Consider the following 15,765-nt stretch of genomic DNA (forward strand, 5'->3'; position numbering starts at 1 on the left):
ATAAGTATACCACAAAACCTGCAATTAGTTTGTAGCATGCTAGTTCCCCAAAGCAGACTTACATTTGAGATCTGAAAGGTAATCATCTGAGATATCAGAGCCTGACTATAAATAGCCAAACTCCTGTCCTGATGGCTGCACCCTGGGGAGAGCAGGGCCCTGGGGGCCAGAGCCACCCTTCCTCAACTCATCCTTATTAATGCCAGCTCCCAGGACAACGAAGCATCTGGATAGCTATTTATACCCTGCTCTATTCTAATTGCTGTACTCATCACGGGAAAGCCTGCTGCAGGAAGAATAACTACACTAGACAAAGCTGCTCTATCCACCCAATGGTTAGCACCAAAGGTGTAATGACAGGTTCTGCCCAGGATCTGCCATGGGACCCACCCTCTGGCATCACCTCATTCTGGGAGCCCTTTGTCTGGGTTGCTCTCCAGGTAGCTGCTCCCAGCTTCCTCCCAGCAATGCTGACAGCTCATCTGTCTACTGCTTCCCCAGGAGGCCTGAGGAAGGACCAGGCCAGCCTGGGTTTGCAAACAGATGCTTCAGAATCTCCAAACACACACCCCTTGGAACAGATTCATCATCTGATGGCATCTATAAGCTGCAGTTCAAGCCAAGGCTCCATGCTCTGGGTCTTGTGCAGCAGCTCAGTGTGTTTCTCACCTGTTTGTGTGCATTTACACACTTGCACGTGTGTGGGGTAGAGTATGTGTTGATGAGTGAATCCTTGCATGCCCCTAGCTCAGTCCCTAGGCTCCACTCATAATATATCTCACACATACTTGACATGCAATTATTTGTCAAATGTCATCAAGGTGGTGATGAATAAAACACATTTTCAACTATGGCTTTTGTCATTACGCAGTTTCTTAATGAACAGACAACTCAAAGAAAAACTACTTTGATGTGGGAGATTTCAAAGTATGTTTAGAATTCGAAAGGAGCAAAAGCATTGGGAGCCACTGCTTTACTAAGCGAAAGTCGACATGAAGCCTTTATAATGGGGTTACTTTTATGCTGTGGACATTTCAGAAACCTGATTTAAAAATTAAAATTGTGGCTTGCGAAATTAACAAATAAAATGTGCAGATAGATCTCCTGACCCCGTTCCCGCATCTCACTCTATCCTTGACATGCTCTCCATTTCCAGCCCACAGCACAGGGTAAGGAACATAGTAGGTCTTCAGTTAACGCTTGTTAACTTGTTAACTATCACCTCCTCCTGGAGCCTCAGCTCATCCCAATTCCCTTGGTCATCTTTAACTTCACTTTTACTGATTCCTGTGAATACTGGAAGCCACCAAGTTAAGATCAAATGGGGCTTCAGCAAGAATCAGTTCTGTCTGAAGCTCCCCATCTTCCTGAACATTTAAGTTGTCTTAATGGGTTGAAGAGGGAAACATAAGCTTCAAAGGATGTGGCTTAGGTTCCCTCCATGGGAATCATCATGCTACTGGGGGTATATTGCAAAATGTATGGGCTTGGAGCAGAAAAACATGTATGCCCATCTAGACCCCATCCATCATTAATGCTATTTAACCTTAGGCACATCACTGTGCCTTTCTTTACTCATCTATAAAACACACCCACTGCAGAGCATGGCATAGTAATGTCAGGATTCCTTCTCCTGTGCTGTTTTCCCCAAATTTGATAAGTCTATTTTACACTGCAAAGTATGCTTTTTGGATAGAAAACATAGTCCTTATCTTAAAGAAATGTATAACAATTGGGTGAGTGATCCATGTAGGGCCAGCTTCATGGGTCTGTAACCTGTTTAGTCACATAGGGTCCTGTGCGTGGTTTGATGCTCTGCTTAAAATTTAATAACTTTTGCTTGAAATTCATAATTACTTTTGAGCAAGGGGGAGCCTCATTTTAATTTTGCACAAATTAAATAGCTAGTCCTGGATATGTACATGCATAACACACTTCAAGAACATACATGCCATTCATTGTCTTGTCAGCATGACCCCAGAACACACTGGAATACTGATGGAACATAACGTTAAAGAAGTTTTCCTGGAGCTGAGCAGACTAGGAAGGCAAGGAGTGAAAGGACTCAAACATAACAATACAAAACCAGTCTTTACGACTGTTCCAACCCAACAAAGAAAGGGTCCTTCTACTTTAGATGGTCTTAGATCTGGGGAAATACTGGGTTTTTTGAGCAGGCTGGGGCCCCCTATTTTCACAGGCTAAGTTTGCTCTCTGAAACTGTTAGAAATCTTGACTTAGGGAAGTATCCCCCCACAGCTTAATTCCAAACCTCAAAGGTTCTGTAATACTTTGTTTTAAAATTTTTCTGAACTTATCAAAATTGATGAAATACATCCATGTTTCTGCTCCTCTCGACCTGACATGTCCACCTCTTCCCCCGCCCTTCTATTCAGCTGTTTCCATCTTAGGAATATGCCTCTTTTTCTGTTCTGCCCATATGTAAATCCTGGCTTTGCAACTTACCAGCTGTGTGACTTTAGGCAAGTCACTCAACCTCTCTGTGCTGCAGTTTCCTTATTCAGAAAATGAGGATAATAACAGAGCCCACCTCAGAAGGTTGTTGTAAGAATGAAAGAATACATATAAGATAGTTAGACTCGTGCCTACCACATAGTAAAAGCTCAATAAGGGTTCGTAATTATTTTTGCCAGCTCTCACTCCTACATAGTTCATCTAATCTATCAGCAAGCCCTGAAGTTTTTACCTCTGAAACTGCATTCCCACTTCCATCACTTTGTTCCAGGCCACTGTCTTCTCTCTTCTGAATTCTGCTGCAGCCTCTGAACTGAACTCCAAGTGCTAACCTCACCCTCCTCTCAACGCAGATCATCATTCCTGGCATGTAGTAGGTGTTCAATATATGTTGAATGAGTGAATGAGTAAATGATGAATGAAGGAGAGCAGTAGAGTGATGGTTCTAAAGCGCAAACTGACCACCTCTCACTGTTGTTTCAACACCTCAGTGCTCAGGATAAAACCCAGATTCCTTAACTGAGGGCTTCTTGATCTGCTTAGTTCTCACGCCTCCTCTCTCACTATCAGCCTCTCCACCCACACACCTGAGCTCCCCGGACTCCAGCCTTGCCCCCTCTGGTCACTCTTCTCTCTGTGGGTCTCTGCTCACGTGTGCTTCCTCTTCGCATGGCCATCCTTCCCCTATTCCTGCATCGGCACCCCCTGCTCCTTTCCTTACCTGACTTTAGACATGGCCTCCTGAATCCCCAAGGCTGTATCAGGTGTCCCTACCACACGTCCTCAGAGCACATGTGGATAAACTCCCACGTCTCCCTATTTCCCTTCTTGTCAGTCTCTTACACCAGAATTGAAACTCCTCAGTGGTAAAGATCATACGTTATTTTCTATTTTCAGTACCTATCACAGTTCCTGACATAGAATAGACATTTAGCAAACGATGATCTATTTATCAACTAATGTTGCATTATAATTCCTTTCTTTCCATTTCTGCCCTTCCTCTAGACTGAGCACATCAAGGTTACTTACTTTTGTATCTCCAGTGTCTAGCGCAGCCAGACCCACAGTAGGCACTCAGTGCGTATTTTAAAAATACATAAATAACTTTTAGATTTTTAAATTTGAATCTGCCAATCTACAAATATTTATTATGTGCCTTTCTCAGGCAAGATATCTTATTAGCATAAATTGTCAGACAAGACACAACACCAGGCTGGGGGAAAGGAAATCCCAGGCTGAGAAACAGCATGGAGACAGATGGGAACTACAAAAGCCTGGAGAGTCTGAGGAGTGGTGGGAAGGCAGTTTGGGGGGGTGGAGTGACAATGAGACATAAGATTGAAAAGGGACTTGGACTGCAATCCATAAGCAATAGGCAGCCATTGCAAGTTCTTGAGGATGGCATAGACAAGAAACAGCCTAGGTGTAGGACTAGAAACCCCAGAGTAGAGGGGAGTGGCTTGAAGTGGCATGGGATTTGAGGCAAGGAGAGCAGCAGTAACAGAACAGGCGATGTGAAAATGGGGAAGGGGAGAGATGGACTTGAAGGTGCTCCAGGGGCTGTAGCTTCAGGGCTATGTGAGGGCTGGGTACCAGGAGGCAAGTAAGGATGGCAAGTCTGAAGATTGCTTAGGTCTCATCTTGGAGACTGAGAGGATGGTGACATTGTCACTTAGGAGGAAGAGCCAGTTGATGTAGTGGTGGTGGAGTTTGGATGTGCATTTGGGAGCAGGTAATGAGCTGGCTCTTGGACAGACTGGGATGGGGGATGAGCAGCTTCAGTGTATTGTGTGGCTGGTGGCCTGAAACCAGGCTTCGGAAGGAGGCATAGGGTTGGTGAAGCTGCAGAGAACAATCAAATATGGCCCTGGAGCCTGGTGCTTCCATCCCCAGCAAGGGATGCAGTGAAGGGTGCCAGCCTCCAAGGGGAAGCAGGCAGACCGGGCTCTCTGCTCCGGCCTTTCAGAGTAATGTTCACAGGATGTAACTATCAGTGAACAGCGCTGGGAAACACGGAGCTACAAAACCTGACATTTGTGAATATAGGCAGGCAGGCGAGGGGCTTCCCAAGATCAGGCTGGAGCCTCTGCTGCTTCTTTCAGACCTCATTGAAATGCGACCTGGAAGGCACTTCCACCCTGCGGAGGAGCCAGGATGGGGTGGAAGAGCTGAGCAGAGAGTTCAGAACAGCCGCATAAATACACGCCTGTCCAAACCCCATTCTGCCCTGGGTTTGGGAAGAGTCTGTGTGTGGAGGGTGGGGTGGGGAGAGGATGGGGGTTGCTAGGGAAGGAGAGGGAAAAAGGCAGAGAACAGGAAGGGGATAGTAGGGTTGAGGTAATTTTTTTTTCCTTTCCACAGAACACATAAAGATGTAAGAAAGCCAAAGATTTCTGTCAATGGTGAGAGCTTCTGTTGCAAGATATGTCAGCTCAGGAGCCAAACTGCCATTTCTGCTTTAATTGGAGCCTCTCCATAAAGGTTGGAGAAGGGGTATGAAAGTGGGTGGTGGAGAGAGGGAGAGGAGAAAGATTCAGCAACATTGAAAGACATAGAGAGAGACACAGCAGTGTGAGAAAAAGAGAGAGAAAGAGGGCTTATGCAGCAGGAAAATCCCTCAAGTAACCCCAGTCAGTGTCTCAGGCCTCTGCTACCGTGTTAGGCTGCTGGGTTCATTCACCAGGAGCAGACAGACCACGGCAGACAGTGGGGAGGCCCCTCCCTGTGAGTGCACTCACCTCTGTACCAGGCCCAGCAATGAGCAAGGGGAGGGATCTGGAGTTTGTTAATTTTCTCTTCCTTCTTTCTCATTTATTAAAAAAGTAAAAAAAAAAAAAATCCGTTTTCATTTTGCTCTAGTGCCCTGACTACTTGTCAAGCCCACAGTTCTTGATGCGTCATGGAAAGCTCAGCCCATGTAAAGCCAGGGCGTACATATCCAATAAAGCCTAATCCTCCTGCCAGTTCCTGAGCTTTACAGGTAACAGAGGTACACATGGGCCTGGTCCCTCCTGCCTCCACCCTGCCCAGGTCCCTTAACCCTGAGCTTTCCTGAGGAACTGAGACATGTGCCAGAGGCAGGCTCTGAAAAGAGTGAGATTAAATGAGCAATACAAAAAGGGGAGTGTGTGTGTGTGTGTGTGTGTGTAAGAGACAGAGATGACAGATTAGAGGAGACATAAGGAATGGTGGAGAGGAGAAGGAAAATGGAGGTAAGAAATAAGACATAGTAGGTGAGAAAAGGACATGCACAGTTAGCATTTGAGTATGTGGTTGTTTCCCATACCTCGTCTCTTCTTAAATATTCACAAACACGTTAGAATAGAGTTTGAAAGAAGCTTTTAGGCACCATCAAATTCAAGTCTCATTTTACAGATGCAAAAACTGAGGCTCAAGGAAGTCAAGCACCTCACTTATCATTACAGAACCGATAGGCTAGGATTTGAAGCTAAATTTCTTGACTTTCTTATCTGTGGCCTCAGAGCCTAGCACAATTGTTTCTGTGGTTTGACTCGTGGGTATGTAATAGTAACTACCACTGAGTGCTTATCATGTGCCAAGTACTGCCCAAGTACTTTATATCTGTTACCTCTTTTTATCTTGACAACAACCCTGAAAGGCAGGTACTATTATTATCCACATTTGAGAGTTGAGGGAAAAGCACAGAGGGCTCAAGTTAATTGCAGAAGGTTGCACATCAGGTAAGTGCCATACAAACCCAGGCAATCTGACTCAAGTGCTTATTTGTAACCACTCTGCTAAGCCACCTCTCAGTAATAAATTAAAAGGAAGGTGAACAAAGTCCATGAAATTATTCTCAGCTAAAGGCTGAGGACAGAACATTCTGTCTCCAGCATGCCAAGGCCTCTGAAGTATGCTAGCAGGAGAACTACTCATAGCCCCCTGACACCTCCTCACTCATTTGCTCCCTCTAGATTTCACGTTTTCACTCACGTTCAGCTGGAAGACTGGTCTTTGGCTTCCTTCTCCGTTGCACTGTTGAGAAGTCAGGCTTTGTGCAGAGTATGTCTTACGAACAAGCTGAAAAACATGAATTGAGCACCTCCCCTGTAGGAGGCACTGTGATAGCCATGGCGTGGGGGCTCGTGTCAAGTGGGACCCGGCAGGGACCTTTTCCTCATGGATCTCTTAGTCTCTTAGGAGAGCTAAGATGTGTACACAAATAACTGTACCATAAGCTAGAGAGCCATAAATAACACCAAGAAACACACTGATGTAGAGCTAAGGGAATTTAGGGGAGCAAGAGATGGCTTTGGGACGCAGCTGGGACGACTTCATGCAGGAGGTAAGCTCTGAGCTGAGCCAAGGAGTCAACTCAGCTTGACTCTGCAAATTTAGGAAGGAGATCAAATGGCACGTACAGTAGAAGGAATGCTAGTGCAAAGTCTCATATCAAAAAAAGTAGAGAGAATCTCAAGGAGCTTCCAGGGATGGGGAGAACTTCCTCTGGAAGGAAATAGCCAGCACTACAGAGCATTTTCCATTTCCTTCTGGTCAGATGACCTTTCAGTTCCAGACCCTGCACAAAAAGGCCAGGTGGGCTCTGCTCAGAGGAGCCAGCCTTTTACTGAGTGTGTTCCAACATTTCATGTGTGTCCCCTCCTGTCAACTTCACAGCCACCCTGTGCAATAAGTGTTATCATTATGTTCACTTTATAGGTGAGGAGATGGAAGCTAGAAAGGTTAAGCAGTTTAGCAAAAACACACAGCTAGTAGCCAGAGATGAGCCTGGGACTTGCCCTAGGTAGCCCAGTATGCTACAGAGCCCAGTCTAGACCACCTGTGTAGTCTTTGGAAACTGGTTCCCAGGGAGCAGGCACTCAGGATGGGTGTTCAGTACGGTCCTCACCTGGGAACTATGTTGAAGCTAAATTCTAGCAGGAAGGAAGGGGCCAGGGGCTGCTCACCAGGTCAGGAAACCTGGGATTCAGCACCTACTGCATCATGCTGTGAAGTGTGTTTGTGTGTTAATAACACTTTGTTCCTAAAAGTTTCTAGGGACTGCAGAGTGCGCATTCCAGCAAACCGAGCATGCTTAAGGTGCAGATAATCTGTAGAGGTCTAGTTACACATATATATGCACCGATCGGCAGAAAGACTGCATCCATTTCTAAACAATGTCTAACATCTTAGAACTCTACTATAAATATCTAATATAATTATAGATTTCACTGTGGGGTCTTCGTCCTATAGGGCTCTCTCCCTCTCATCTCCCTCCCCTCTCCAAGCTTCCTTCTTCCTCTCCCTGCCTCCCTTCCTTCCCTCCGTTCTTCTGCTGCCTCCCTCATATTATTTGTTGCTAGGGAATCACTAAAGGTCCCAACAGTATTTAAAGGGAAACTTCAGCCTTGCAGATTTCAGACCCGACTCCAGAGGTAAACTCAGGGGCTCAGGGCTCCCACATCTAAAGGATTGCTTCCCATCCAAGAATGTGTCCTGTTTCTTTCCTGAATCTTATTGGCTTAAAAAGAAAGAGTGGTATACAATGCCATGATCAGGTATCCACAGTATCCCTGAGGTGGTCTCCCAAATAGGACGCATGTCCATCGGATACCCAACAAAATCTTTACAACATTATTGAATACCTTCCCAAAATTAATTTTCAAAAAACCCTGAGGCCATCTTGTGGTTACCAGCTGCTTCCAAATCCCTTCACCTTTCCCCTTATCCCCAACCCCCCCCCCACACCCATCTAACAACTCTCGGTTTTTTCTTTGTGTCCCCAAATGATGAATGCCAACTATAATTTTATATATATAATGTGATGGCTCAGTGTGAGGTCGGAGGGATAGTGGATGGGGGGAGGGGGGTTCACAGTGTGAGGGATATAAATGATGAACGTCTAAGTATTACCTTGTCTTGTACACCTGAAACTAATAAAAAAAATAATAAATTTTTAAAAAAATAAAAAAATAAAAGAAATGTTGCTACGTCAAAAAAAAAGAAAGAGTGGGTATTAGGGGCTGGTCAAGGCCTTAAGCTTGAGGATAAAGTGGTCAACTTAAGTTCTTGCAGGCCAGGCATTTCACGAGTCTGCCAGAGACAAGATCTAGGGCAGGATGAGGCGTGGAGCTGACTCATCCTAGCTCTCAGCATTCCTGGGAGAGGACTGCTTGTCTTGAGGCCCAGCTGGCTCAACCTGGCACCTGCATCCTGGCTCTGTTACCCCCCCCTCCCCGCTGCACCCAGCAGCACCAGCAGTCTCAGCATCAGAAACAGTGGCAGCGGTAGCACCTGCCCCCAGTGCCCTGCCCCCACCAACCTGGGCACCTGCAGCCCTTTGCACTAACTCCTTTCCAATCCAGCCAGCCCTCTACCAGCACTGAAGTTGATGAAATCTGGGAGCTATTTTGAAATTTCCCTTTTTAAAAAAAAAAAAAAAAAAAGTCCAAACTGATTAGTTGATAATTACATGTTGGAACATCTGCTCTGATTTGTTTTATTCTTTCTATTTTGGAAAATTGGAATACACTGAAGTTTTGCCTTCTGGAATCGCCGGCCTGGCTCTTGGTATGAGAAGCCCTCCTGCTCGGCAGCACCTGGTTCGGCCCACAGCCCAGCTCCCAGGGAAAAGCACAACTCTCATGCCTGAAATAGCAGTGCTTCAGCACCTCCGCACCCCAACGCTGGCCTAAAAAGGGTTAGAAAACCTCTCTCTCTGTCGTGACCCTTAGGAACCCCCATTTACCTGCCTCTAAACTAAGAGGAACACAGACCCAGCAGAACCTGCAGCCAGATTGGGGTGTGATGTGGTGAAGCCCAGTGGGTGCACTTACAAGCCCCCTTCTACCCCCGCCCCCCAAGCAGCAATCACTTCCTAGACTTGTTTTCCTCTGGGAGAGCCCGGGTGCATCTCCTGGGGAAGAGGGTAGAGTGGTACTACTGAGAGGTTGGGGCTTGCTCAGGTTTGCTCATGACACAATCCTGGCATCTAAAACCCTCGCTCTTCCAAACTTTTAGTGGTTGCCATTGTGAAGGACTGCTCAGGCCCGGACGTGTTACTGACAAGAGGCTCCCCAGGGCTGAGGACTTGCAGGCCTTCCCTCTCTCTCCATTCAGTTGGAATTTCTGGAATGTATATGCAGTATTGGGGGCTGGGTGTGAGAAGAGTGGGAAGGGCGATCAAAGTGAATCAGACACAGACTCTAACCTTGGGAACTCATGATGCTGCCCCACTCCAATCCCTTCTCCTGTTGGCAGCCAGGATGATCTTAAAATGTAAAACACAAATATGGTTATGTCGTTCACTTACTTTGAAACCCTTCAATGGCTCTCTGTTGCCTTTATGAAAAGTTGAATCTAAAGTCCTTCACTTGACGTCCAGGGCTTTTTTAGATCTGACCCAAGCTTACCTGGCCAGCCTCTTGGGGCTCAGTCTCCCTCCCACCCATCTCAGACTCCATGCACCATCCATACTACATGAAGGCAGTATGCTCCTTTTTGCCCATCTCACCTTCACACAGATGGTCCCCTTTGACTGGATTACTCTTCTTTCTTTTTCCCTTCACCCCTTCACCTGCATAACTGCTACGTGTCTCTCAGGGCTAAGCCTAGAGGGGAATCACCCCAGCAGTCCTTTCCTGTCCTACCAAACTTCCAAGGGATTAGGCGCCCTACCTCTGTGCTTTGTAGCAATCTGAATTTCCCCTTATGGTATGCATTATACTTCATTGATTCTGTCTGATTACTTCTGCACCCTCCCACCCTGATCAAAAGCCTATTGAAAACAGATACTTGGCTTATTGTACTATCTCAGGCAAATAGCACAGTGCTAAACACACGGTGGTGCTCTGTAAATAACTGTTGGATATGTGAAAGACTGAGTAAATGAATGAATAGATGAATAAATGCTCAATTTATTAAGGAGATGACATTTCACTAACAATATAATATTGGAAAGTATTACAGTGTGTGTAGCAGACAGGATAGGTTATGTTATGCTGTAGTAATAAGCAACTCCAACTCTCAGTAGTTCATCAAAACAAAAGGTTTACTTCCTATATTTCGAATCATGGGATTTAATCAGAGATATTCTGCTGGATGGTGTCCTCACTTAAGAACTCCCGCCAAAAGGAGGCTGTATCTCTGTGCTTCCCCAATTGCTGAGGCTAGAGGAAGAAGACATAATGAATCTTTCACTGGCTCTAAAAGTTTCCACTCAGAAGTAACACAAATAATTTCTACTCTTATTTGGTGGCCGAAGCAAGTCACATGACCACTTCGAACTTCAAAGGGGCCAGGGAAATACAATCTGACCATGTGTCCAGAAGAACTGGAAATATTTGGTGAACAGCACTAATATCCTTGATAAACAATCCAGGAAGAGTCTACTTCCAAGTGACATATCTGGTAAGACTTTCAGAACAAGGTGGCATTCGACTTGGGCCTTTAAGTGTGAGTTGGGTGAAGCCACTGATTCAGTTTGCAGAACTATGATTCCACAGATTCCGGGAAAGCATCTAGTGTTTTTCATTTTAACTTGTTCCCTTGTAGCTGGAAAATTTCCTGGGCTCCCTGTTCTGAACATTATTCAGATAAATAAGACAAGGTCCCACCTCTGAGGGAGTTTGTGGCTAGTACTGAAGATAAGCCCTGAATGTGTACAGATATTCATAAAATATGCATGAATATAACATGCGTAATAAAAGTGGAGCAAAGGAAGAGAAATTACTTCCATTTGGAGGCATCAGGCTGTGTAAAGATGGGTAGGAGTTCAAGAGGGAGAATTAGGATCTAAAGTGTTGGAGGGGCTCTTAGGTAAAACAATTTGACTTCAATCAAACCATGGGAGTGGGTAATCACAAGGCAAAGTAACTAACTAGAAGAAATACCCTTTTGGTTGGCTAGTGTCTTGGAAACTAGGGCAGTAGGGCCGTGGGAAGGAATGGGAAACCTTCTGAAACTAGAAACTCTCAAAAATGGGGGAGTAAAGGATAGGCTAGAAGAGCAACGTCGTTGTCATTTCACAAAGACCTTTTCTGAAGGCTCAGCCTAGGATCCATCGCTGAGGCTCAGTGAGTTTAGGAAGGCCTGTGGCAGGCTGCACCTTATCCTTCACATCTCACAAAGACTCTCACAGATTCACCAGACGTGCAGCTTCCCTCACCCCATGTACCATCCACTTTACCCATACGACATGGATTTGCAATCTTGGTGGCTGCCTCCTACTTTTCAATGAGCCGTCAATTCCAGGGGAGGTTTGGAGATCCCAGAGACCCTGGATTCTGAAATAAAGCCTGATCCAAGGTATTGTCCCACCCTGCAGACATCTCCAGCCCAGGGTTGCTATGTGCAGGGCCCAGAGAGTGGAAGAGCCAACGTGGATCACGTTGTGCCTCCTGGATCTTCCTGCCACCATCGTCAACCTCGTTATGTCACCCCCTTATGACTTGGTCATTTTTCAGATCAATCCAGTGTCGAAATAATATGTCAAAACAGGCTGTTGTGGTGAGGGTGAGCGTGATGAGGTATACGGCAATGATTATTATTAGTTTTCATTTTGTTGGGTTTTATTTTGTTTTGTTTTAGTGCAAATTGCTGTTGCTGAGGACTTATTTCCTGAAGCCAAAGTTTCCTGCCTCTCACTCACTTCACATTTTGACTCATTTATTTTTCCTATTTCCCCAAAGACCTTTTGACACTTTGAAAAGTGTTTTACTTAGATACAATCCCGCTCTCTTACCTTGTGTTTCTTCCATTTCTCCCTCCGCGCTTTTTATTAATAAGTCATAAAGAAAGTGTTTCAAGGCAAACATCACTCACTGAGTAATAAAACCCAGGGCAGAGGACAGAGCGATACAGAGAAGTGGAGGCTGGGGAGGTGACAGTTACTCAACAGCCCGCCACGTGTGGGTGGGAGGGAAGCCAGGGAAAGAAGGGCACTGAGCACTGTGGTTTTAGGGGGCCACTAGGGCGTCCTTAAAACCAGGCAGGAGATCCAGTCAGCTAAGAGACAGGGCCAGACGCTGAACTCCTGCAATATCCTTGTATCGTTATGTGAATCCAACTCAGGCGCGATTGATGCCAAGGTTGGAGGCAGTATTTGGGTCATCTGCTTCAGCTTTTCCAGATGAGAGCTGAGGTTAGTGACTTAGCCCAGGCGTCTGTGAGAACCGGAGCATGGCTCAGAATGTACCCCAAGCCCTCTTCTTATTTTCACACTTTCCTGGTGGTCACACCCACTCCGAAGGGGCCACTGTCGCCAACACTCTGGTGACTCTCCTCAACTCCAGACTCAGAGGTGCACATAGTGAATTGGGAGACATTTCTACCCAAGTGATCCTCAGAAACCAGGCTCTGTATTTTATATCCCAGACCTGGGTAACACGATTTGAACCTACCAAGTAACTAAATTTTAAAATCTCACACTTCTGTCAACAGCTCTCTTTTCCTCAGCAACCACATTCTCCTTTGAAATCTCTCTCGAAGCCACCCCTCTATCTCTTGGTTCTCACTGCCAGTTCTGCATCCAGGCCTCCTCAGCCCTCTGCCTCTACCTCAGCCCTCATGCTCTACCCTCATCAAGCTGTCTTTCACACACTGTGGAAGAGATTTTCAACTCAAACCAGATCATCTTCTTCCTATGACTAAAACCCTAATTACTCCATGAAGGCAGATAGGACTTAGAAGAGAGACTGGGGAATGCCAAAGAAATCTCCCTAACACAGGACCTGGGCTTGGGCTCTCTCGACCAGGGTCTGATGAATGAATGAATTTGTGATGAGAAGACAGAGGGGCTGCACAGTGTCATGGAAAGAACAGGGACTCATGTTTGTTTCCCAGCTCTAGCATTTACCGTGTGGCTTTAGGCAAACACTGAGCCATTCTGAAATTTAGATTCCGAAAAAAAGGTAAATTTAACACTGCTTGACTCACAGGATTGTCATGAGGATCAAGTGAGAGAATGGCTAGGAAAAAGGTGCTTAAAGCATAAAATAATATGCAAAGGGAAACTATTACTACATCACGCTTTTGGCTAGAGTCTGAGCAAACACATTGCCTGATACGATGGTAACTGTGATCTGGGGCAAGTCACTTCTCATCTCTGAACCTGAGACTTCCCATCAACAGAATGACAGTTTCAGACCGAAATCACTCAAATCCCTTCCAGTGCTTACTTCCTGGGATTTGATGTTCTGATCCAAGGCTCTGTGTCCCCAGGGAGACGTGTGTATTAGCTGTTTCAGTCTGCTGTCAGGCTGCTGCCCTTATCCCACCTCTCTATTCAGTCTTGCTACTAGGCTTCTTCTTTTATCCACTAATAAAGATTGAGAGCTCAGATTTAAATCTGATCCTTTTCTTCTGCCCACCACATATTACACAAGTTTTGATCAACCAACCTAGGTGGCTCACTTTTTTTTTTTTTTTTTAATATAAGATGGGGGAAAAAATAATGAAGGAGCCAATTGGACCTCATTATGAAAAAAAGGCTTAATTATCCCCGAGGCTGGCTCTGGAACACACTCATCAAAGGGCCCAGCAGCCTCAGATCAAAGTCTGAAGCTTGGAGCCACGGCCAACTCCTTGCTTGTTTCCAAAGCAGTTGTGTTCAAAGGAACAAAAGCTCTGAGTCCACAACCTGAAAAAACTCTGGAATCCTCCAGTCTGGTTCCCTAGGGCTCCCCACTCACCTCTCAGGAAACAAAAAGTAAACTTCAGCAGGAAAGAGCCTCATGGGAATTGGGTTTTTTCCTCCCCTGAAAAAAGGTTTAGGCTTAGGGGATTTGAGATGGGGAATGGGAATTCAAATAGGGGTTTGCCCTGGGGATTCTGAAATCAGGGCTCTGAACCACAAGTATTCAGATGAAAAAAGAAACCAAGTACAGAAATGCAAATAATTCATTCTGACAAATGGTGTGACAGTCTGTGAAACTACAAGCTACAGCTATTCACGACCATTGTATTATGTGTGATAATGGCAGCTACTTCCTGCTCACAAATCCTCAATGAGTCTGTTGCTTATAGAAGGAAGTACAGACCCTTCATTCTGGCATTAGAAGGCTCTTCACAGTTTGCCCAATGCAGATCTTTCCATCTTTATTTTCCACGGCCCTGCATTCCAGACAAATCATACACTCTACTTCCCATGCTCTCAGAAATCCCTGTATTATTTATTCTCGCTTTTCTGGGGAAATTACTTCTTTCTGTCTTCCTCTTTTCCATCAGTCAAAATCCTCCCTGTTCACCATCAACTCTGTTTGTGTTTCTCTTATGAAGCTCATTCATTACTTTAGCACACTTTGGGAGCGAGGAATTCTGTTATGGGTAAGGCTCCTTTGAAGGGCGTTTGGACACAAAGGTGAGTGAGCATTTTCCTTAGACTCTAGTGCAGAAGACAGACACGCATTCAAATAGTTACATTATAGTACGAAAAATACTATAGCCATTGCTGTCTGAAAATATAATGTGAGCCACAAATATAATTTAAAATTTTCTAGTAGCCACATTTAAAAAAGGTAAAAAGAAATCAATAAAATTAATCTTAATAACAAATTTTATTTAACTCAATAAATCCAAAATATCCTTTCAACCTGTGGCACTAGACACATTTCAACTACACAAGAGCCACACGTGGTTAGTGGCTACTACATAGAATGACACAGATATAGACGAAGCATGTATAACTGAAGGAAGTAACACACTTAGCCTAGGGAGTCATGAAGGCTTCACAGGGTTTTGATGGATGAGTGGGGCTCCTCTGGTGGAGACAAAAAGAAGTGTTTTCCAGACAAAGGGAAAAAAACCTGTGGAAACGCATAGAGGAAAAGTATAGAAGCATATGATGGTATAAGATAGAGTGCATGGCAAGGAATGGCTAAGAATGAGCTTGGAAAGGAGGCTTCAGGTGGAACATGAAAGAAATAAGGAGCAGTGGAGGTGTTTAACCAGGGGAATCACATAATCCATGCTGTGATTTATGAAGATGATACTGGCAACTGGGTGTAGAATGGGCTTGGTGTAATGCAAGCAGGACTCCAGGGGGCCAGTTTGGAGGCTGTGGTAGAAACTGTGGGTGTGTGGGGACAGAGCCCCAGAAAGCAGTTTCCAGGCTCTCGGCCTCATGTGGAGAGGTGCTGGCTCAGATAGTGGATGGCCGTCAGCTGTGGCTGGTTGGCCATCAGCTGTAGCCCTTATGCCATTGGTCACTGATATAACTGCCGCGGTCACGGAGGGGAGCCGAGGAGAGTGAAGGAGGAGACTGAAGGAGAGTAAGGAGAGTCGAGGAGAGTTGGTCGGTTGGCAGCAAAGCGGACAGCAGATCGCACGTCA

Source organism: Rhinolophus hipposideros (genome assembly GCF_964194185.1).
Source record: "Rhinolophus hipposideros genome assembly, chromosome: 10".
Lineage (NCBI taxonomy): Eukaryota > Metazoa > Chordata > Mammalia > Chiroptera > Rhinolophidae > Rhinolophus > Rhinolophus hipposideros.